Here is a 21,279-nt window from a genome sequence, read left to right as displayed (position 1 = left end):
CGGGGGCAGGTGGTGACCGCGAGGGGGCACAGGGGGCTCCTGGGGGCGATAACAGGCCGCGTGTGAAACCTGCGGAGGCCTGTGTGCGTGATCTGCGCACTCTCCGTACCCGCCCGTGCTGCCCTGAGAGACATGTTCAGGGATGTGTGCCCCCAAAGCGACCAGGGGTGTTTACGGGGACACCTAGGAGCGTAGGGTGTGTGTGTGGAGCGCTGGAATAGGGGCCCAGAACTTTCCTCCTGCCTCCCTGGCAGCCCAGGGGACATCCAGCCGAGTCCCCCCAGTCCCTCCGCAAGCTGTCCCCGGCAGCCCTGCACTGCTGGGGGCCCAGCCCTGGCTGGCAGGAAAGGAGGAAAGTCCCCACTGGTTTCTTTTTCTTGCCACCGAAGGGGCTGCAGGTATTTGTTCCTGAAACTCACGGCTGAGCTAATTTTACACCGCAAGCGAGACACTGGGGCGCGGGGGGGGGGGGGGGGGGGTATAAAACGATGCTCTCGGGGGTCTGATCTGAGCAGGATGGGAACCCTGGCCGGATGGTGGGGGTGACACTGGCCGACGGGGTTGGGGAGCAAGGGCTGGTGGACACGGGGGCTCGGAGTCCCCCCGGCATCCATTCATAACCTCAGACGGGGCACTAAGAACTGCGGTCTCGCTTTCTGGCTCTGTCACTTGGCTCAGTTTCCCCATTTCCAAGGGGCAGGGTGGATACAGCGATGCCCGAGGCCCCCTGCGAGCCCATGGTGGTGCCCCATCTTCACTTTGGTTTCCTCTCTCATGTTAGGGGACCATCCTGCCTCCAGAGCAGAGAAAGTCACATCATGATATGATGAGCCCATGGGATGGTGGAAAGGAAATCAGAATGAATTTTCTCTGAAGTGCTTCCCTGGGTCCTTTAGCCCTGCTGGCTCAAGCTCAGAAGATGCCGACCATTCTTAAAAGAGCAAGTGTTATTTCTGATCTTATTTTTCCAGAAGAAAGCGGAACTTCGTGTCCTTCTCCCCCCACCCCCAGACACGGACAGGAGTTAAAGTAGGAAAAATACTGGGGTTAGCAAGAGCACATCGGCTGTGCCGAGCAAAGAGAATCATGCCCAGCATTCTTGGAATGGGCATCCAAATGCTCGCTGAATGAGAAGGGTATCTGGAAGGTCAGTGGCTTGCGTAACCCTGAGCCTCATGTGTGGGAAGCCTCACACAAAATCTCTTTGTGGCCATCATTGCAGACGTGGTGGATCATGGCGGGCCTGGCGCCATTCCCCAGCCCAAGAGTGCCTGCCAACCCTGCTGTGTTTATCTCTTACAAGGATTAGATGTTGCCATTAGGTTAAATCACTAAAAAGCCACACACACGAACACTTTACTGCCCTACCTCTTAAAAAGCTCTGCCCCCCTCACTGAACACAGGGGGATGGAAGAAGCGGCCGCTGGTGGCCACGGCTCTCACCTGCACGGGGCAGTCCCTGTTCATGCCTGTTTCGCTCTCATTGTTAGTGACTCCTCTTTCACACTCAGAAACGTCCCGGTCCTTGGCTCAGCTACATAGCCATGCTGAATGTGCGCCACTGACCCCCTCCCCCAGCCTGCCGGTCCCCCTGTCCTCTCTGGCCGATGTACTCTCCAAGGCGTCACCTTTACGCTTTCCAATGTCGCTTCTATGAACACCTCATAGATTTTTTCCTGGAGTCACGTCCGAGGGAGGAATGAGGCCCCGGCTAGGTTACGGTGCCTCTTTGATCAGCTGAGAGCGTGTCCCCTTCCCTTCTTGCTGGGGCTGTCAGGAAGCTCAGAAATAAGGCTGGGCTATGTGCCATTCCTCCAACAGCTCTTGGCCTTTGGTGGTTGTTTTGCGGGGTTTACGCATTTCAGCTGCTCTTTCTTGAGAAGCTGACTTCTAGACCTTCCTGCGTGTGGGTGGCTCGGGAATGCACAGTGACGGTATTGTTGGGTGGGGGGGACTGGGTCACGCCTCCAGGCTTGAGCACACCTGCCTGGGAGCAGGTTCTAGGACGAACACATGGAATGGTGAAGGTGGGGTCCCGGCACCAGGCACTGGGCTAACATTCCCTGCTTATCTCCTTCCGTTTCCCCAAATCCTACATGATGCGTGCTTTATTATCCCCATTTTGCAGAGGTGAAAGCAAAGATGTAGTCTGAGAGGAAAGCCCACCATGCTTCCCACTCAGTGAGCAAGCAGAAGAACCAAGCTTTGCCCCTGAGACTGCTGGTGGCAGAGGTCATGTTCCCGGCGTGGCACCTGGCGTGGCACTCTGCACGTGGACACTATGAACTTGGAGAGACGCACCTGTCTGAGGTCCTGTGGGCAAGGAGTGGCAAAGCCAGGCCCGGGACTGGACTTGGAGAGGCCGTGTCGCGGGCTCACAAACACTCAGAAGGAGGGGCCGGGGCTGGGGCTGGGGCCAGATCCTTGTGGGTCTAGCCCTGTGAGTTCACGGACGATAGACCCGTCGTGAGCTCTCTGGGGGACGTTCCAGGCACATTCCTAACCTTTTGAAATTGATGTCATGGAATGAAAACACCGTCCTCGGTTATTGCTGTCAGAGGCCGTAAACGCCTCTGGCATCAAAGGGCGAGCTGGGCAGGTGCTTTCTTGTGCTCTGCGGGATGTGCGAGTCAGTGGGGCGCTCATGGACGTTCCTCCCAGGTGGGGGGCTGCCATGCTCTGCTGACCCGGACAGGTGAGGACACAGAAATGGCCAGCTGTGTGTGTGGACAGCAGGACCACATGCGATCACAGGCGCCACGCACCAGCTGCAAGGAGGGCTCCTGCTGGTCCCGTGTGAGAAGACCTGCCCTCTGGCCTCTCCCACCTCTGTCCTCACGCATCTTCCCGGGGCTGACGCCGGACTTACCTGGGGTCCCGGCCCACGGCGATCCTCTCTCCACGGGGCCTCCCCTAGATGGAGTCTGACGGTTGCTCTACATGAAGCAGAAAGTACACGTGGTCTGTGTTGGACACACAGCAACCACTCGGAGCAGGCAGAGTCCCTCTGAAATATTGACTCTGGCTGGAAAATACTCGGATGTTCCAGTTTTGTTCTGGGTCACTCGTTTGAGAAGGCTGGAGGGGGAGTTCCAGTTTGCGTTGGTGGACTTAATGTTTACCACATTTTTCTACTTGTGGTTTAGTGAAACACACACACACTCTCAGATCTGGGGTTTATTCCTCTGGGATTTCCTCAGAGGAAGCCGTGGATCTCTGGTCTGTTTATTCACTCAACAAACATCTAAGGGGACCGACTATGTGCTGGATAAGTATCTGGGCGAGGGCGCCTGGGTGGCTCAGTTGGTTAAGCGACTGCCTTTGGCTCAGGTCATGATCCTGGAGTCCCGGGATCGAGTCCCGCATCGGGCTCCCTGCTCGGCAGGGAGCCTGCTTCTCCCTCTGACCCTACCCCTCTCCTGTGCTCTCTCTCTCTCATTCTCTCTGTCTCAAATAAATAAATAAAAATCTTTAAAAAAAAAAAAAGTATCTGGGCGAGTGGGCATGTTTCCACCAAGGGGCTGGGCAAACACGGAAGCCAGCACTCTTTCTTGGGGGGCTGCTTGTAGGGCAGAAGCAGCAATGCTGTTGGGGTTATAACCTCTTCTGCTCCCCCAGCCACACCTCTCCTTTGGCTGCCTCCTGCCGGCCCAGAAAGGTCTACCTGCATGATCTTCTGGCCGCACGACCATGCACGTCCCCCAACTAAAGCCAGCACCCCCTCCTTGCCCCGTGGCTCCTCCTTGTTACCCAGACTCCACACCTCAGCAGGGTGGCCAGCTCCTCGCTCTGCCTCCCCCCCCAAACTCGTGCAATGTGACAAATTCCCGCCACTCACCTCCATGTGAGCTCTTGCTTCCAGCCCTTTCTCTCCTGGCCAGGGTCTCCGTTCGGACGCTGCCACTTCCCTGGCTCTGTCTTCTGCTGCCCGTGATCTCCAATGCACAGCTTTGGGCACCTCAGAGGATGTGCTGACTTCCCTTCTGATTCCACTGGGTTTCTTCATGTATTTTGAAGCTGTTAGTAGGTGTTGATATAGGCTTGTTCTATGCTCTTAATGAATTGACCCCCTGTCACTAGGAAATGGCCACCTGGCACTCGTGGTGGTGGTGTCATAAAATCTCCTTTGTCTGGGGGCGCCTGGGCAGCTCATTCGGCTAAGCGTCTGCCTTTGGCTCAGGTCATGACCCCAGGTCTTCGGATGGAGCCCCGTGTCGGGCTCCCTGCTTGGCAGAGAGCCCGCTTCTCCCTCTCCCTCTACTCCCCCTACTTGTGCTCTGTCTCTCTCAAATAAATAAATAAAATCTTAAAAAAAAAAACCTCCTTTGTCTGATATTTATGTAGCCACCTCTGCTTTCCTCGTTCCACCCCACCCCTACCTTTGCACTTCGTGCATTGACAGCGGGTCTCCGGCAGACATCGGATGGACGTGGCTGCTTGTGGACATTCTTGAGCTTTGTTCTGAGGATCGGGGAAGTTTCCCGGAGACCAGACGGTTGTTACTGACAAAGCACAGACCCTCCATGCTCACTCCATTCCGTGGGGCTGGGAGGGGTCCTCAGGTCACCAGACACTCCTGGAAAGTTTGAGACAGACCGCCAGAGTTAAAACCCAGCAAAGGGAGAGCTTTACACTGGGCATCGGGCGTGATGGACCGCTTGGCAGGTCCCCGGCAGGTGGTCCCCCAGGGGGGGTGTCCGGGGGGGTGGGAAGCTCTCGTTTGCAGCTGGTGCGGAGGAAAGACACTGCTCGCAAGTAGGCTTCCCAGCCCCCGCCCCTCCGGCTTGTGTGTATTTAATGTTATCCGTGTGCCTCTGCTTCTTCGTCTGCAAAATGGGGAAAGTAGTGCCTGCCTTCCTGACTTGTCGTGGGGATGGAGCGAGCTTTCATGCGTAAGCCACTTCCCACCACGTCCGGCACATTGTGAGGGCTCAATAAAGCGGTCCTTGTTAATTATCATTATCATTTAGTTTCTCACCTTCCAACAGCTCGAGGAGGCAGAAAATCTCATCCCCATTTTACGAAAGCAGGTGGCGAGGACGCTGCATCCCTTGATGGCAGTCCAGGAGAGGGGCTCTGGTGAAGGGCTTGCCTCTCTCCTGCAGACTTGGTTCACGGTTGCGCCACGGGGCGCCCCACGTGAGCTGGGCCCGGAGGCCCCCGGAGGGCAGCTGCAGGCCAGCCGGGCTGGATGGATGTGACTGCAGGGCGATTTCGCAGGGAGCCAGGTTCTGAGTCTCCAACAGCAGGTGCAACCAGAATGGGAGGGTCACGACCTCACACACCCGCGGGGGATGTTTTCGGAGCCCTTCTAGCTCCTTCGCTTCATTTTACATACAATTAACCAGAGCTGGTGATTATTAAGTGCTGAGGCAGCTAGTGCTCCTGAGGAGGCTGATTCCACACGGTAACCCGGACAAGGTCAGTTGGTGAGAAGCATCAGAGCCCAGATTTGGTTCTGGTTGTGGAGCCCCCAGAACCCCACTTCACGGATGGGGACACGGAGGCCCAGACAGGGCAGGCCCCGTCCGAGGCCACGGAGTGGGGTCCCTTTGGAGCGGACACTGTGGCTGGAGCAGCGTCTGGCCCTGCCTGGGGGCGATCCGTGGGAACGGAGCTGGGTTTGGGGGCTGTCTTCTCGCTGGTCAGTGACTCTTTGAGGACAGAAGTCAGGCATCGTTCTCATTTTGGAAGTTGAGTGTCTGGCGTGGTGTCCAGCACCTGGGCGGCTCCCGTGGGGCAGCCCTTAGGAACTTGGACTGGGACCCTGACCTCCCCTTTTCCTGGGGCAACGTCAGCTCCCCGAGCGTCAGTAGGCCCATCTCGAAAATGGGCACATCATGCCATGTCCTTTAGGACGGAACGTGGTCTCACAAAGGTGAAGCACACGGCTCAGAGTTAAGAGCCACGAGGAAGAGAGTTAACAGAAACGATCACAACAACGCAGCGAAGCTTCTGGCTTCCCTGAACTCCACGGGAGTCTGCATTCGCGCCCCTGAGTTTGGGCTCCTGCTCCCCTTTCCTCGCGATCAGTGCTCCCTTCACAGAGCACACAGGCTTGGCACTGTCCTGGTAGGGAGCGGCCCCATTTTATTACTAAAGATTAAACGAAATAAAACAAAACAGACACTGAGGTCTCCTGACCATTTCCCCTTTCAAAGGTGGAGAACAGCACATCAAAACCAGAAGATGAACCAAAAGGTTGCTGGTGGGTTCTAGAAAACTCCGACCGCAAGGATGAAGAAGAATGTGCTGAGTTATATAAGAAGTTGGTTTGTACGTGATTCTGGGGAGGGGTGCGTGCTCTCTGAGGTGAGTCACTGCCGAACGTCCTTCTCCCTGGAGCACCTGGGCTGCTCCCGTCATGCTCTGGGGCCACAGGTTCGCCCAGGGCTCTCCCACCACCACCACCACCGCCGAGCATGCATTCTCTGAACATGCTTCTGAAGTTTCAGATAGGATGAAAAAACTTCCAAGAGCTTCCTTGAGAAAGTGCTGGAGCCTTGGCTCCTGCCCACACGGGGATGGGCCGCTGAGGTGCTGGAAAGAGGAACCCAGGTACCACGGGAGCTACCCGGGTTGTCCCGGCTGCGTGGTGCGCGTCCGGCCCTCCCACAGGCAGACCCCAGGCAGGACGCGCCAAGCAAGAGATGATGGGGGCCTACGCCCATAATACACCCAAGTGCGAGCTGCTACACAGAGAAGGAATCATGCTTTCCCTCCACTTGGGAGCCGCCTCCGGTGGGAACTGAGGTCCCTTTTCCTGAATGCTTCATTACTGCACCAAATGTGTCCTTGCCCCAGACCCCCGGGGTGCTCTAGGCTGGCGGCCGTGGCACGTCTTGCCACCTCTGAGCAGATGGAAGCCGGCCCCCGAATCTGATGGTGGAAGTGACCTGGTGGCTTTCTCTCCCTTAAATCTGCGGCCGGAGTTACTCCCGTTCCCAGTTCCCTGAGGCTGGGAACTCAGGGATGGATTCATTGGCCGAGTGTCTGTGAGCGGCTGGGGGTCAGGCCCTCTTGGGCTCGGGGATGCAGCGGGACATCAGCCCTCCAGCTGCAGTTTCCCTTTGGTGGGGAAGACTCTCGTGTGTACACAAGCCATACCCCCAATGGTAGAAACAGCAGTAAGGGGGGTGGCTGGGTGGGCTACTGAGAGGCCCCAAGAACCTGGAAACGGTTCTGTTGAGGAAGGCCAGCAGGAGGGGCCGTATAGGCCGTGGAAACACAGTGGCCTCTGCCCAGTGGACCTCTGCTGGGACCCCTGAAAACTTCAGTCCTACAGACTGGCTGCAGCTGGAGGCTTCTGGAGACACCCCCTGGCTTCTGTGGTCTCACCTGTGCCCTGTTGTTTCCTGGGCGCTGTGCTGGGCGAGGTGTGGCTGGAGAGGTGACCGTGGGCCATTGAGAAATCATCCCGGCAAGGGGCATGGCCCTCGGAGACCCCGCCTGGGGGATGGCTCCGTCTCCAGGGTGTGGGAACCAGGGGGCTGGCTCTCCCACGTGCTGGGGCAGTCCCCAGACAGGACATGGAGCCAGGAACCACCTGGGGCTGGGTGTGGGAGGAGAGGGGATGCCAGGCTGCTCCAGGACACCTGGGTTTGAATCCCCTTTGTTGCCTACCCGCGGTGGGGCCTGGGCTAGTCCTCATCTGTAGAGGGGGGACTGCCCGTCCTGCCAGGTGAGTGGGTGTGATGGTCTCCACTAGTCACTTGAAATGTGTGAGCCTGAATTGAGATGGGCCCCAAACCACACAGCTGATTTCAAACTTCATAGAAAAAATGAATGTAAAATACCTTACTAATACTTTTTCAATATTGGATTACTTGTTAAAAGGGTAACATTTTAGATATATGGGGTGAAATAAAATATATTATGAAAATGAATTTGTTTTGTCTCTTTTTGTTCCTGTCACTGCGCTCACCTCCCCTTCCTGCTGGGCAGGGCTGGCCTAGAGCACGGGCTGCATATTGGAACCAGCTGGAGCATTTACAAACCACTGACCCCTCCCTGCAGGCTCTGCTTCAGCCTTCCTGGGATGTGGCCCAGGTGTTTGGAGTTTTCAGCGCTCCACGGGTGACTCTTATGTTGGCAAGTGATTAGCTAATCAAGTGATTAGCAAGTTTCTAGAGCAGGTGTCCTTACGATCCCAGTGACAACAGGATGATTGCCCACGGTTCTGCAGGCAGCAGGGCCAGGGGAAGAGAAACTCCAGGGCACCTGTCAGGTGCCCTGCCTCAGCACTTGTGTCCATCACCCATGACATTGTTCTACTAACCCCATAAGCCAGGGCCCGTGTAACCCTACTTCACTGATGAGGAAACAGGACATCACTTCCTGGAGTCACATGCCTAGGAAGCAGCAAGACTAAGGTCTGAACTCATGGTTTCTCCATTGCACACCTCTGTGTGTGAGACTAGCTCATGGAGGCAACCATGGCTCAGGAGGACATGCTCCTCAGAGCCTGGGATGGAGGCCTCGGGGAGGGTGAGAAAAGTAATGAGATGGCGGTAGCACATGGTTCAAGGCTAGTATAAGTACAAACAAGGACAATGATCATGACTTACGTCATTAGTCTGTCACCCTCACCATCACCACCACCGTCATCACCACCATCACTATATAGACAGACCCTTGGTCAGTGTCTCTCGCTCTGTGCCTTTCTAAATCAGCTGTGCACAATCTCAAAGAGTTTACTGGGCCCAGTGGGGTGGGGTTGATACAGCAGGAGAAGTAATCAGGTTCTTAGGAGCTATGCTCTTTGGAGGGTGGATTGAGGGAATCTTTTGGATCCTGATCCCTACCCTGATTATAACTGGATCAGTAGGTAGCAATACAGGGCCTCTGACCATATTCATGATTGCCCTTCAATTCTGCTCAGGGAGAATAAGGCTGTTATTTCAGGGGAAATCTGATTATAGTTTTGCAACAAGATAAGTGCCCTTCTGAGGAAGCCTTGGTCTGGCATCTTCAGAAATAGCTCCAGAGCCATGGAACGACTGGGCGCTGTCTTCACAAATCAGCATAGGGATCCCCTGGATTCTAACCCTCTCTCTACTCCCTCCCTGGGAAGCCCAGAGAATGCTCCAAGGAGCGCAGGCTCGTTGACTTGATGAGGAAACTGTCACCATGACTGGCTGAACTTGGAGGAGAGGCAGGATCTGTCTTACTGCTCTGACAGCCCGTCCTCGGGCGAGGGAGCCCTGGGAGCCTCAGTCTCCTCGTTAAAAATGAGATTTAGAATATACAGATCCAAATTTGACAGGGGCTCTTGTAAGGGCTCACGGGGATGGATACCACCTCTGAACTTAAAGCCCTCGTGTCAGTTATCCCCACTGAAAGATATTATCTATATAAATAAATATGAGAAGTGAAAGCATAAGAAAATACATAATCAGAAGAGCTTTAGGGCCCTGGCCGGGACGAGGTGTTCTGTGCTGGCCCTGCAGCTCACCGCCACTGCGGCGGCCTCTGGTGGGCAGCCATCCGTGTACAGAACTCTGGTGGCTCCATGTGGGAGCTTCACGGCCAGAGGGAGGAGTGGCGTCACTCCCAGAAGGAGTGGGAGTGTCCCTCCGGTACAGATGGCCTGGGCGGTTTAAGGAATCTTCTTTGATTTACTGACGAAGTGGTAGCAAGCTAATGCTATGCAGAAGGGTCTCCCGCGTGACCACGTGGAAACGCACCTCCCTGTGCCCCACACTTGGACCTGCTGTGGACTCTGGGACCCTGGAGGACTCAGAGCCCCACCACCAACTCCCTTCTTGTGGCCCCTTGGCTAGCTTCCCAAACCCCTGTGTCTTGGCTCTCCAACCTTGTCTTCCAAGGACTCCTGGTACCAGCCACAGTGCCAGTCTCTTGCTATGCTCACAGCAGCTGTTGGCATGAGAAAGTCCCTTGTCTGAGCCACCAGTGGACGATGAGCTAACATGGCAGGACAAGCAAGCCAGACAGAATGCCTTCAGCTGCAAGCCGCAGAAGACCCGGCCCCAGTTGGAGTAAGCTACCAGGGGATTTATTAACTTACCTCACTAGAAGTTCTGACGTAGGGAAGCTCCAGGCTAAGTCACGAGCTCAGTGACTTTGTGAAGGACTCCAGTTTGCTTCATCGTCAGCGTTGCCATCCTCAGCATGTTTTCCTCAGGTATCTCCCCTTATGGGCCCAAGATGGCTGCCATGGTTCCGGACCTCACACGTAGGCGCAAAAACCTCCAGTCATATTTCCTGGCAAGAGAGCATGTGACTCCTGAAGATTTGCCATAAAACACAGGGAAGCACAGCAGACTCATCCCCAAACAGCCTACAAACATCTGTGTGACAACACTGCCCTCTGTTCCCTAACATTTTACAGACATTAATGGATGTCTTGTAAAATACCAAGGCGGGGGGTGAGGACTCAGGGGCCATCAGGGTGCAGCAGCCCTGCTTTGCAGATGAGGCATCTGGAGCTCTGAGGAGTGAAGGGCGCCCCTGAGGCCGCAGGAACTCTGTAGCAGGTGTGATGCTTAGGGCTGAGGAGGGGGCCGTGGTATTAGGACTCAGCTCTCCTGCCTCCCGTGTTCACAAAAGTACTCTCTTCCCTGGACACCACTGACTGGTGTTGCCTGAGGATCTCCCCGGCACGGGGGCGGGCCGTGCTGTGAGCCGCCAGGTGAAAATCGCTGGCACGCTGGCCCCGCCGTTTGGGCTCTCAGAGAGCGCGAGGCTGTGTCTCTGGGGTGCTGGCTCCCTCTTGTGAATAAAACGAAGAATTGCATGGTGTTCCTTCAGGGTCCACAGGGCTTCCCTGGGCCCAAGAAACACCTGAACGGCTTGCTAAAATGCAGATGCCAGGGCCTCGTTCTCAGGGATTGGGATCCAGCGGGTCTGAGGAGGCGCCTGGAAATATGCATTTTAACAAGTGTTCAGCATGATGCTCATGCCGCTGGTCCACTGAACACACTTTGAGATCCGCAGCTGCCCAGCAGTCTGGGGTCAGGGAAAGCCCACTGAATGCACATGGAGTCTGAAGACCTGGCTGCTAGTCTTGCTGTGTGACCTCAGGCAAGGCACATTCCCTCTCTGGGCCTCTGCATTCTCATCCATAAGACCAGTGGACTAGAAAGGGGGCAGCAAGATTTGGAGCGTGAGCATGTGTGGCTTCACCACCATCATGTTGAGAACACAGTCCAGACTCCAAGGAACACACGCCGTGTGACGCGGTTTATGTCAAGTTCAGTAACGGGCAGAAGAAAGTTCCGCGTTGGCAGTCAGGAGAGTGGTTGCCTTTCCGGGGGTGGGGGGGGCGGGGTGCCCATGAAGGGATGCAGAGGGTGTTTTCATGGGCTGAGGAAGCTCCACTCTGTTCTCTGGGCGCTGGGTCCACGGGGTGTCCCGTGTGTGAAGCCCGCTGAGCACCGCATGAAGGACTTGCGCACTTTGTACCTGGTAGGCTTGCGGAAAAGGTTTACATTGGAAGCACAGGGAAGGCTTGGGATGGTGCAGGGTCTCCAGGCCGCGCCAGCTCTGGGTCCCAGCCTGGCTCTCTCTTTCCGCTGTGCTCAGCCCCCGGGGCAAGGTCCCAGCAGGGGACGGGAGCTCCTTGCCTGGGGGTTTGGCAGAGTTTTCTGAGGTCAAGCCACGAGTTGGTGGAGGATGAAGAGATGAGTTAAGGGCCGAATTTCCCTGCAAGGAAGACTCTGGTCTGACTCGGGCTCCTTGCTGGTTGCCTTGGCAACCAGCTGTTGTCCGAAAAACAGAACAATGTGAGAACGAGTTGGGGTCAGGCAAGGAAAGACCCTCGGGGGAACTCACGCACACAGAGGAGTAAGAGGAAGTGGTCCACGCTGGTGCTGGGCAAGCTTCCCCAAAGTGCGAGCAGCCTCCCTGGCTGCCCTGGAAGCTTTGCATCCATCAAAGGTTTGCCAACCAAATATCCCTTCTCATTGACAGATACTCTGATTCCAGGGCTGTGATTCCGACAAGGACCGCGGGGGCTGTGAGATAGAACCGGTCTGTTCAGCTTTCCCGAATCTGGAGGTTGAATATGGTTGAGCTGCATTTAATAATCACTTCTGTTCACTGGCCCTTCTCTGCCAGGGGTCTCGTAGACCTTGGAGTCTTGGAGACCCCCAGCCTCTTTGTTGTCCAAGAGCTCCGTGAATGTTCTCAGTGCACGGTGGCGGTCGGCTGCAGGTGGAGGGAGAAGCTAACAAGTCTGACCCCCTACCCCCGCCGGAGCCGCTGTTCCGGTGGTGGCCACATGGGGCCGCTGTGGGCCACGGAGCTCGCACAGCCCCAGGGACCCTTGCCGTCTGTGGAGGCGGGACCCTGGGATGTCCCCAGGCTGGTTCACACTCACGGGCTCCACCTTGTTCCCCCAAGTGCATCGTGGCAGCGGGGTGACAGGGTTCCGAGGTGTGTCTAGTCTCCCCAGACAGGGGACACAACCTCCCCAAGGACAGCCGCCGAGAGGACCAGGCCCCCGAAACACATACACACTGCGCATAGTGGGCAATTTGGAACTGTGGAGCAGATATTTATTCTAAGGTATTTTAGGGATGGCGTTGCTCCAGCTAAGGATTCCCGCAAAGGCCCTCTTGAGAAAGGGTGTGGGGTCTATAGCAGGTAGCAGAAAAACTAGGCTTCCAAGTTAGGTAGTTTTCTGCCAAATAGTCCCTGTGGACTCTGGGCAAGGGGATCCCCCTCAGGCCTGGCCAAGGGGACGTCGGAAGAGCTCCCACCCGGTGGGCCGTTGTGAGGAGCAAGGAGGCAGTGCACACAGAGCGGCCGGAAGGCTTGCGGCGAGCCCGTCCTGCACCTGACGCCCTCCAGCGGGCCGCCCCCTAACGACTAGTTCCGGGTGCATGTCCACCCTCCCTGCCCCGCCTGCAATCGGCCATTTCTGCAAGGCGCTGCGGTTCAGGAATTCATACTGTTGCGGATCTCCCCAGGGGACTGTAATGTGCAGGCCGCAGGCTGGATGGGTGATGGGCTTGGCGCTCCTGCCGGTCTCTCGGCAACCACGTGGGGTGAACATTTACTCTTGTGCTGGTGGTGTTCGCACACCCTCTCGTTCAAGGGTGAAAGCAGCGCACGAGGATAGACTGTGAACTACTTTTGCACATGGAAACCAGGGGCTCCCAGAATGGGGCATCTGGGGTGGGGGCCACATGGTGAGTGGGGGACAGAGGCAGGGTTGGAGCCCAGGCCTCCCCGTGTCCAGAGTCCCTCTGCACCCTAAGAGCTCTGAAAACCGGTCTCCCCTCGATGCCCGGGCTTGTCCTCCTGGTCCCTTCCCCCAGTGAGGTTTCTCCAGAGGTTTTCCTGTTGGCGTTTCCATTCTTTTGCTCACGCACTGTTACACCCGCGGAAGATGAAGCCAGAGTGCAGGGAGCGTGCAGGGCCAGGCGGACGCGGAGCCGGCAGCTGGCAGCAGGGCTGCGGCTCTGAGCGGAGGAGCTCAGCCTTGGGGCGCGGGGACCAGAGGCCACAGGCACCGTGTGGGGAAGCTGCTCGTACAAAGCCACAATCATCTCCGGTAACTTTGCGCCACAGCAGGAGTTTACACCGGCCGTCAGTACCCTGAGGAGGCTGCACCGGGGGCCGTGGGGCCCTGGAGGACTCGGGGTTTGTCCAAGACCAGAGCGGGGGACCAGCCGCCTTGCCCCAGGCCTGGCTGCCCGGCGCATCTCTTACCGCCTTTCTTAGGTTTAGACTCTTCATTTAAAAAAGGGAATACAGGTGCACTGAAAAGCTTTGGAAAATACAGAAATACAACCGTCAAGTCCCGGTTGCAGACTCAAGTGTTATCCGACTGGCAGTCAGGTGTCTTTCCTTCCAGACTATGGCCCCTGCACTGTCAGCAGACTTTCCATTCATGTTCTTTCACGACTGTGTCTGGATAATAATGCAACCACGGGCGCGCACCGGGCACAGCACAGCGACCCTCTGAGGGATGCACATCCTACTTTACCGCCGCAGTCCTGCCGCCAGACTCAGGATTTGAACCCCGGACGGCAGAACGCCATGGACCCCAGCCAGAGTTCTCCGGGCATCTCCAACAATAGCAGCTGGGTTCCTTTAATCTCCAGGTTCTGACTGAGCTTCCAGGATCCTGACATGGTCAAAATGACACCCCTGACAGCTCTGTGAGCCTTTATTAGCTTCCAGACTGGCCAGGCCCTTCTGGAATCTTCTGACCCTGGCTATGAGGTCAGGGCGGCATTGCCTCATGTCTCTCCCGCTAGAGCCTCCTGGAATAAAGGGCTCTGGGCTGGTAGATCTGTCGGCTGCTGCCAGAAACGTGGGCTCAGGGCCCTCCAGGATTTGAAAGCCATTTGGGGCTCCAGCCATCAGCACTGAGCAGAGGAGCTGGGGAAGCAGGACATCGGGCCGGCGGCCTGGTCTTCCCTCTCAGCATGGCCTCGCCATCCCCCTGCTGACACCTCTGTCTGGCCCTCCCTGCAGAGAGAGATAAGCATCTTTCCTGGGGACGCAACAAGTCACCTTCTGGCCCAAATCAAACCATGCCGAGCCTTCTGGCAAGGTGGTTGGAGTGCTCGGAGCTCCATATAACAGCGAGGGGCTGGCTGCCTGGGTCCTGGAGCCTCATCCATCAGCTGGGCGGCTTTGATTCTGATAACGGTTTGATCTCCAGTGACAAGAAGGCTGGGAGAGGTTTATGGCCCCACTTCCCCCAGGCCTTGAGTCGAGCTCAGTGGCTCCAGAGGACCTTGTCCAGCCGGGGGTGGCCTGCATTTGGCCCAGGAGCCTGTGGGCCTGGAGGCCCATGTCTGAAATGAAGCAAAGGGGTGGGGGACAGGAACCCTGGCCTTGGAGAAAAGACAGGAACATAGTTCCTAAGAAGAGCCTTGTGGGGAGCTACCTTTCTGTTGCCTTTTGAATGCTTGTCTCATGTAAGTATAACGGAAGGCCACTTTTCAGACGAGGAAGCAGGCCCAGAGACAGACAGAGTAGTCAAGAGGCTGCCCAGCTGGAGCCCGGAGCTGCGGTTCCCACAGGAACGGAACGCTAGGGCCTCCTTAGCACCAGAAAGTTTCCCAAACAGAGAGGGAGGTGGGGCTGGGCCCTAAAGACACGCACTCACTCCGGGGACAGAGGCTTTTCAGCTGCTGCTGGTGGGGAAGAAAGTCTGGGGGGTTGGTGGTCGGCGGCCGACAGGTCGTTAACGCTCTATAACATTTGCTCATCTCTCTCGGGGTCTACTGCACTGGTGTTGGTTTCGGGTACAAATCTATTATTTTTTAACTTGTCATATATGTTTAAAAAATGTGAATTAATCTCAAGCGCACAGAAGAGCTTCCAGCGCGGAGCGGTGGGAGCTCTGAGTGTCAGCCGCCCCCCCCACGCCCGTCCCCCAGTATTTCCGCGCAAGCCCCGCACACGCACATGCACACGCACGCTCCCTGCAGAGCTGGCAAGGCCAGAACGGATGCGCCCTCCCTGCCCTCAGTCCCCAGTCCCCAGGCGCCCAGCCACCAGCCCGCCCAGCCATTCTTGCATAACAAAGGCTCCCACTCACTGCCACTCCTCAGGACCTTGGGGCTCACACCTTCCACCACCCTGAGCACATCTGCAGACTGCAGGCGGCTATCTGGTAGAATGGCCCTCACTTGGGTTTGTCTGATGCTTCTTGGTGCTTGGACTTGAGTTATGAGTCTCTGGCAGGTGGGCCGCTGTGCTCAGCGCGTCCTGGCCGGTGGTCTACCACGGGAGCTCTTAGCTGCTTTCCACGTTAATTCATATAATTCTCACGATGACCCCAGGATGCAGATGATTATCCCTGTTTTCTAGATAAGGAAACAAAGGCACAGGGAGCTTGAATCCCCTGCCCCAGGTCACACAGCCAGGAAGTGGCAGAGAGGAGGTGGGAACCCGGAGTCCTTGCTGGTGACCGCCAGGCTGTACTTCCCCGAAGGCAGATGTGGTGACAAAAACCACGACAGGGGACTCCACCGTCTGAGGCCTGGGGGACCCTCCACTGGCCACGCTGTCTCCAGGCCCGCTGCCCTGAGAACTCCATCTCCTGCTGAGGAAGAGGCAGCAGCTCTGTCGGCTGTTCTGAAAATATTCTGGAAGCTGCGGTCCCACAACCGGCTAGGAGTACCCCTGTGTTTGCAAGGCTGCGGAGCATGGGGCTGGGGTAGCTCTGTCGCCACTGTCTTCCCATGCCACGCGGTGGACAGCATCTTCCCTGCTTCCTCCAGGCTGCGCCTCCTGGAGGCCTCCACATTTCTGCTTCTCTGTGGCTCCCCATCCCCTCTGCCCTACTCCTGGCTCCGCAGAGCCAGGCCTTCGCTGCCCGCTCAGAGCTCTGCTTACCCCACTTCCGAGCAGACCCCAGGAGGTCCAGGATTCCGGAAGTGGACAAAGCGTGTTCTGGAAGAAAGGAGAAACAGGTGTGGGGGCCGTCTAAGTTTTGAAAGCTCAGACCCATCCCGGGCATGTTAGTCTCTCCTGGATAGCCGAGCAGGTCCCTCCACAGGGTCCAGGGAGGCTCAGGAATGCTGCTCCCTGGAGCCCCCAGGTGGGGAAGGCTGGTGGGGGAGCGGCCGCTGACAAGATGTGAACCCCTCCACACGGCCTCACGCGGACTCAGAGGGCAACAGGGTAGGGCCCAGCTGCTCTCTGTCTCCTGCCTCCGTGCTGGAGGCCCCCCACGCCCTCCAGACCCACACCTGCCCCCCGGGTCCCAGGGACGGGCCTCTGAGCAGGGCTGCAGGCCCACGAGAGGCCAAGTCGCAAACTGGATCAGCTGTGGGCTTTGGTAGAGGATTCTCCCAGAAATGTCCATGGGGGGAGGCCCCTGGAGTGGGGAGGGAGGAGGTGGGGGAGAGACAGAGTGAGCCACAGAGAGATACAGGGAGAGAGCAGAGGGGGAAGGAGAGAGAAGGACTCAGAAGAAGAAGGTGGGAGAGCAGAGGTGACCAGAAGCAGGTGGAGGGAGAGACAGGGAGGCAGAGAAGCCAACCTGGCAGATGGTGTCAGAGAGCACGTGGAGACCGTGGAGACCGAGAGAGGGAGGGGCAGACGGGTAGAGAGAGACTGTGGCAGCCAGCACTCCACCCTGGGGCACCAGGAGGGCACCCTGATGCTGCAGGGGGCTCCTGGTCTGGGGGTGAGGCAGCGTGCCTGGAAGCGTCTGCCGACCATCCCAAGACCCTCCTCTTGCCCTACCCGGGCAGCCAGTGGGGAGCTGGGTTGTGGGTGTCGGAGTGCGCGTGGGAGCGTGTGTGCTGTCCTCCCCCCGGGGTCCCCCGGCCCTGGAGCCTTCCCCCGGGGTCCCGCCTGAGCAGGCGGCTGGGTGGGCAGCTGGGCTCACGGACAGAGGCTAGGAGATGGTGGCCCTGACGGGCCTGGCTGGCCCCCCCTCCCCTGGGGGTGCCGGGGCTCGGGTCTGTGACAACAGCCTTCGGAGCGGGCCTCTGGTGACAGGGCAGGCAGCCGGCTGCTTCCCACACCCATGCACATCCTCCTGCCCCCCCACCAGCCCCGCCCTCCTGCAGGAGCCCCCTCCCTGCTCACCTTGACCCAGCCCCAGCCTGGAAGTTACTAGGGTCTCTGATCCAGCCCCCGTGGCTCCTGTCCTGGCGGAGAGGGGGTGGCATCCTCGGGAAAGTCTCTGGTCTCTCTGGGCCTTGGTTCCCTCATCTGTGAGGGATGCAGGGACTCTTCATCCACCACTTCTACTGTCTTGCTTTTGAACCATGCTATCTATGAAAACAAAACAGAGAAGCACACGAAAATCCCAGGCACGGCCCCTGGGATGAAACAGATGTGTCCCAACCCGGCCCCATCACTTGCCAGGTTCTTCACTGTCTCAAGCCCTGTTCAGCTCATTTGTAAACTGGGGCCACAAGGTCTGCACCCGGGGGGTCTGGGGATGGCTGAGACCAGGCCCGTGGGCGCTCAGCCCACCTGGAGCACGCCTGGCCTGCTGCCTGGTGGTTGTGACTGGGGGTGCGGGGTGTGCAGCGAGGTCCCTGAGCCACACTGGCCGAGCTGACATTTCAGGAGAGGCCTGGAGAAGTTCCCAGGCCCTGGGGCGGCTGGCCCGTGGCACGCGGTCTTCTCCTCCTCTAATCCTCTCGCCTTCCACAGCCCCGGACACTTTGTTCTGCATGTGGTTTCTGGGGAGCTCTGGCGCAGTGGACAAAACAAGGAAATACCAGCCCGGTTCCCAGAAGCGTCTGGCTCCGCGCTGCCCTGGTTCCATCAGCCCAGGGCCGAGACCAAAGCCGCCTCGCGCTTCTGACGTCTGACAGCGGGGCGCGTCGGCAGCAGCCGGGGCCAGGCCCGCTTTCCTGCTGTCCTCGCCCCCTGGGAGCGCAGCTGGCTCCGGGCTCCCTTTGAAGCCCCTGGGAACTCAGTGCCCAGGGCGGCTCTCAGGGATCCCAGACAGGATGAGGCCCTGCGTCCCGAGAGCACTGCTCCAGGGGTAACAGGAACTTCCCGAGTCCAGTCCTGGCCGGGAGCTCAGGGATCGCGTCAGGGCCATCCGACAGGTCCGGCTCATCACTGGTCATTCGTCCGTCCTTGAATGTAGCGTTTCCTCTAGTTCTCAGAGATGGCTTTGCCATCTATCTGTACTACGGGATAACAGTGCTACCTATTTTGTGGGGTTGCCGTGACGATCAAGTGAGGTATTTCAGGTAAAACGTCTTGACGTGGCAGATACGCGTTATCCTCAGGACACGACAGGGTGGCTCAGTGTTCCAACTTCCGAGTCACAGGTCTCCTGAGTTCAAACCCAGGCTCCACGACCCACTGGCTCTGTGACTGCAGGCCAGTCGCTTAGCCTCTCTGGGCCTTGGTTTCCTCACCTGTAAAGGGGTACAGCCACGACTCCCATGTCATAGGGTTGTTGATGAGACTCAAGTTAGTATTTGCAAAGCATGTAGAACAAGCCAGGCATCTGTTAAGCGCCGTGTCAGTGTGTGTTGAAAGAGCGTACATACCTGTCGCAGAAAGAGCCAGCAACATGAGCCTCCATTGCTCGAGTGTCTGGGTGCTGGCCATCCCTCTCGTGACTGTCAGCTGTGGCTGGGTGGAGTGGGGCGCGGGGAGGCAGTGGGAAAGGGGAAGTCATGCTCAACACCTGATTTGGAGCAATCTTTGGTATCAACCACATTTTACATCTGAAGAACCCGAGGGTCAGGGTGGTGATGTGACGTGCCCAAGTCCCCATAGTGAGGAAGTGCTGGAGCTGGGGTCAGAGACTATGCTGTTTTTTTTTTTTTTTTTTAAAGATTTTATTTATTTGTTTTGATAGAGAGACAGCGAGAGAGGGAATACAGCAGGGGGAGTGGGAGAGGGAGAAGCAGGCTCCCCACTGAGCAGGGAGCCCGATGCGGGGCTCGATCCCAGGACCCCGGGATCATGACCTGAGCCGAAGGCAGATGCTTAACGTACTGAGCCACCCAGGCGCCCCATATGCTGTCTGTTTCTGAGACCTGAGGACCCTAAGACCACAGGGCAAACTGAGGGGGCTGGGTCAGAGAGGTGGGAACCAGGGACTGAACCCAACGGTATTGGCAGACACAATAAAAGATTTGATTTGTTGATTCATGACGGAATATTTCAGAGATGGGGTGGGTGTCAGCACTGGTTTGGTTTGGCACCCAATGGTGTCACTTAAGCACCCAGTTTCTTTCCTTCTGCCGTTTTAGCTCAGTCTCAGGCTGGCTTTCCTCTGTCTCAATCACAAAAGGGCTGCAGGAGTTCCAGACATCACCTCCACACACCTCTCCATTCACAAGGAGAAAGAGCTGGTTCTTAAGTGTGGACTCTTCTTGGGCGCCTGGGTGGCTCAGTCGTTAAGCGTCTGCCTTCGGCTCAGGTCATGATCCCGGGGTCCTGGGATCGAGTCCCACATCGGGCTCCCTGCTCAGCGGGGGGTCTGCTTCCCCCTCTGCCCTCTTCCCTCTCGTGCTCTCTGTCTCTCATTCTCTCTCTCTCTCAAATAAATAAAATCTTTAAAAAAAAAATACACTGTTTAATAAAATTTGATGTATAATTGCATCTATAAGCTCATTCTTAGACCAATGCGTATGATTGTTTTGCATAATTTTATACCATTTTGCCCTAGCACGAGGCAGCTCATATCCAGGGAATATCAACCTGGGGGTTTAGAGGCTTGGAGCTCTCGCTCCCCCAAGGGACAGCTCTGAGGGGTGACCTGATCTGCCATGCTCTCAGTGGGGACAACCGATGCCTCTCCGGGAATGGTTTCCCAATCCAGCGTCTCCCACTGCCCTTCCCTGCCTTCCCTTTGCTGGGGAGCACTCCCTAAACCTCCTGCCAACTAGGGGTAAGCCTCCCGGGGGCCCCCCCAGCTCTAACGTTTCTGGAGTCGCTTGCTGGAAGGTGTGCCTTTCTCTTCCCTGGGAGGTGGGGGAAGGGAGGTGAAGGTCCCTGAACAGCAAGCTAATGGACCCCACCATTTTCCAAACCCCGACTGGGTGACCTCTGACCCAGTCCTGTGGGGATGCGACTCTCGTAGTTCAGAGAGACCCAGCGCTCTGTGAAAGGTGCTCTCTCTCTCTCTCCCTCTGTCTCCATTATATTTCACCATATTTCCTACCAAACCCAAAGTCTTTCTGCCTCCACCCTGACCTGGCCAGGCCCATGTTTCCTTAATGCTCAATTTCACCTGCCAATTTGCGAGACAAGAGCCCCCCTATCCTGTGGGAGGAAAACAGGGCCTGCGGAGGCCCCTGGAGGCCCCGCCTTCTCCCGGACCGCCCCGAGCTTCACACAGGCTCCTCTCAGGGGCCGTCTGGAGAAGGCGCCTGGGATTTCCGAGGCCTGCTCCCGGGCAGGCAGGAAGAGCCCTCCTTTGCCCACACTCCGGCATTTTCTAAGAGGCTTTTCTTAAGGGAGTAATTGGAGCAGGCCTCCTCATTTCCCCAGGAACGAGCAGAGCAATGCAGAAAGGCTTTATTAGGTCAAACGGAGAATGCCAGGCTTGTCTGACGCACTGGCAGTGCAGGGCTCCCGTAATGAGATGCAGGAAAATGGTCGGGCTCCAGCCAGCGGACGCAGCGCTGTGATCAAAGCCCCCACCTCCGAGACGCAGGCTGCCGCTGCATCTGGAGGAGCCTTGCCCCCGCTGTCACCTGGGGAGAGCCTTCGGCTCTGGGCCATCAACCTCTCCAGAGAGCTGCCCCCGCCGCCCCGCCTTTGCCCGTACCTGGCAGCAGAGCCCCCCCCCGCCACTTCCCCCATGCCACCCCCGTCGGCATCAACACTCTTCCCCAGAGCCCATCCGGCCAGGTC

At 57.4% G+C, this 21,279-nt stretch overlaps 1 long non-coding RNA gene across 1 annotated transcript; it reads right to left on the bottom strand.

The window, feature by feature from the left end:
• Window positions 1-486: 486 nt before the first annotated feature.
• LOC135362793 (uncharacterized) lies at window positions 487-10,189 on the bottom strand. The gene is made up of 4 exons (XR_010408004.1): window positions 10,028-10,189; window positions 4,380-4,576; window positions 3,839-4,017; window positions 487-2,936 (listed from the first exon to the last, which is right to left on the bottom strand). It is a non-coding gene; the product is annotated as an uncharacterized LOC135362793 (long non-coding RNA).
• Between the last annotated feature and the right edge of the window lie 11,090 nt (window positions 10,190-21,279).

The sequence above is a fragment of the Mirounga angustirostris genome, unplaced genomic scaffold (genome assembly GCF_029215605.1).
Source record: "Mirounga angustirostris isolate CCGP_5_RB_7025 unplaced genomic scaffold, mMirAng1.0.hap1 SCAF_16, whole genome shotgun sequence".
Lineage (NCBI taxonomy): Eukaryota > Metazoa > Chordata > Mammalia > Carnivora > Phocidae > Mirounga > Mirounga angustirostris.
Note: the sequence above shows the minus strand (reverse complement) of the source record. Positions and strands in the feature narration are given on the sequence as shown.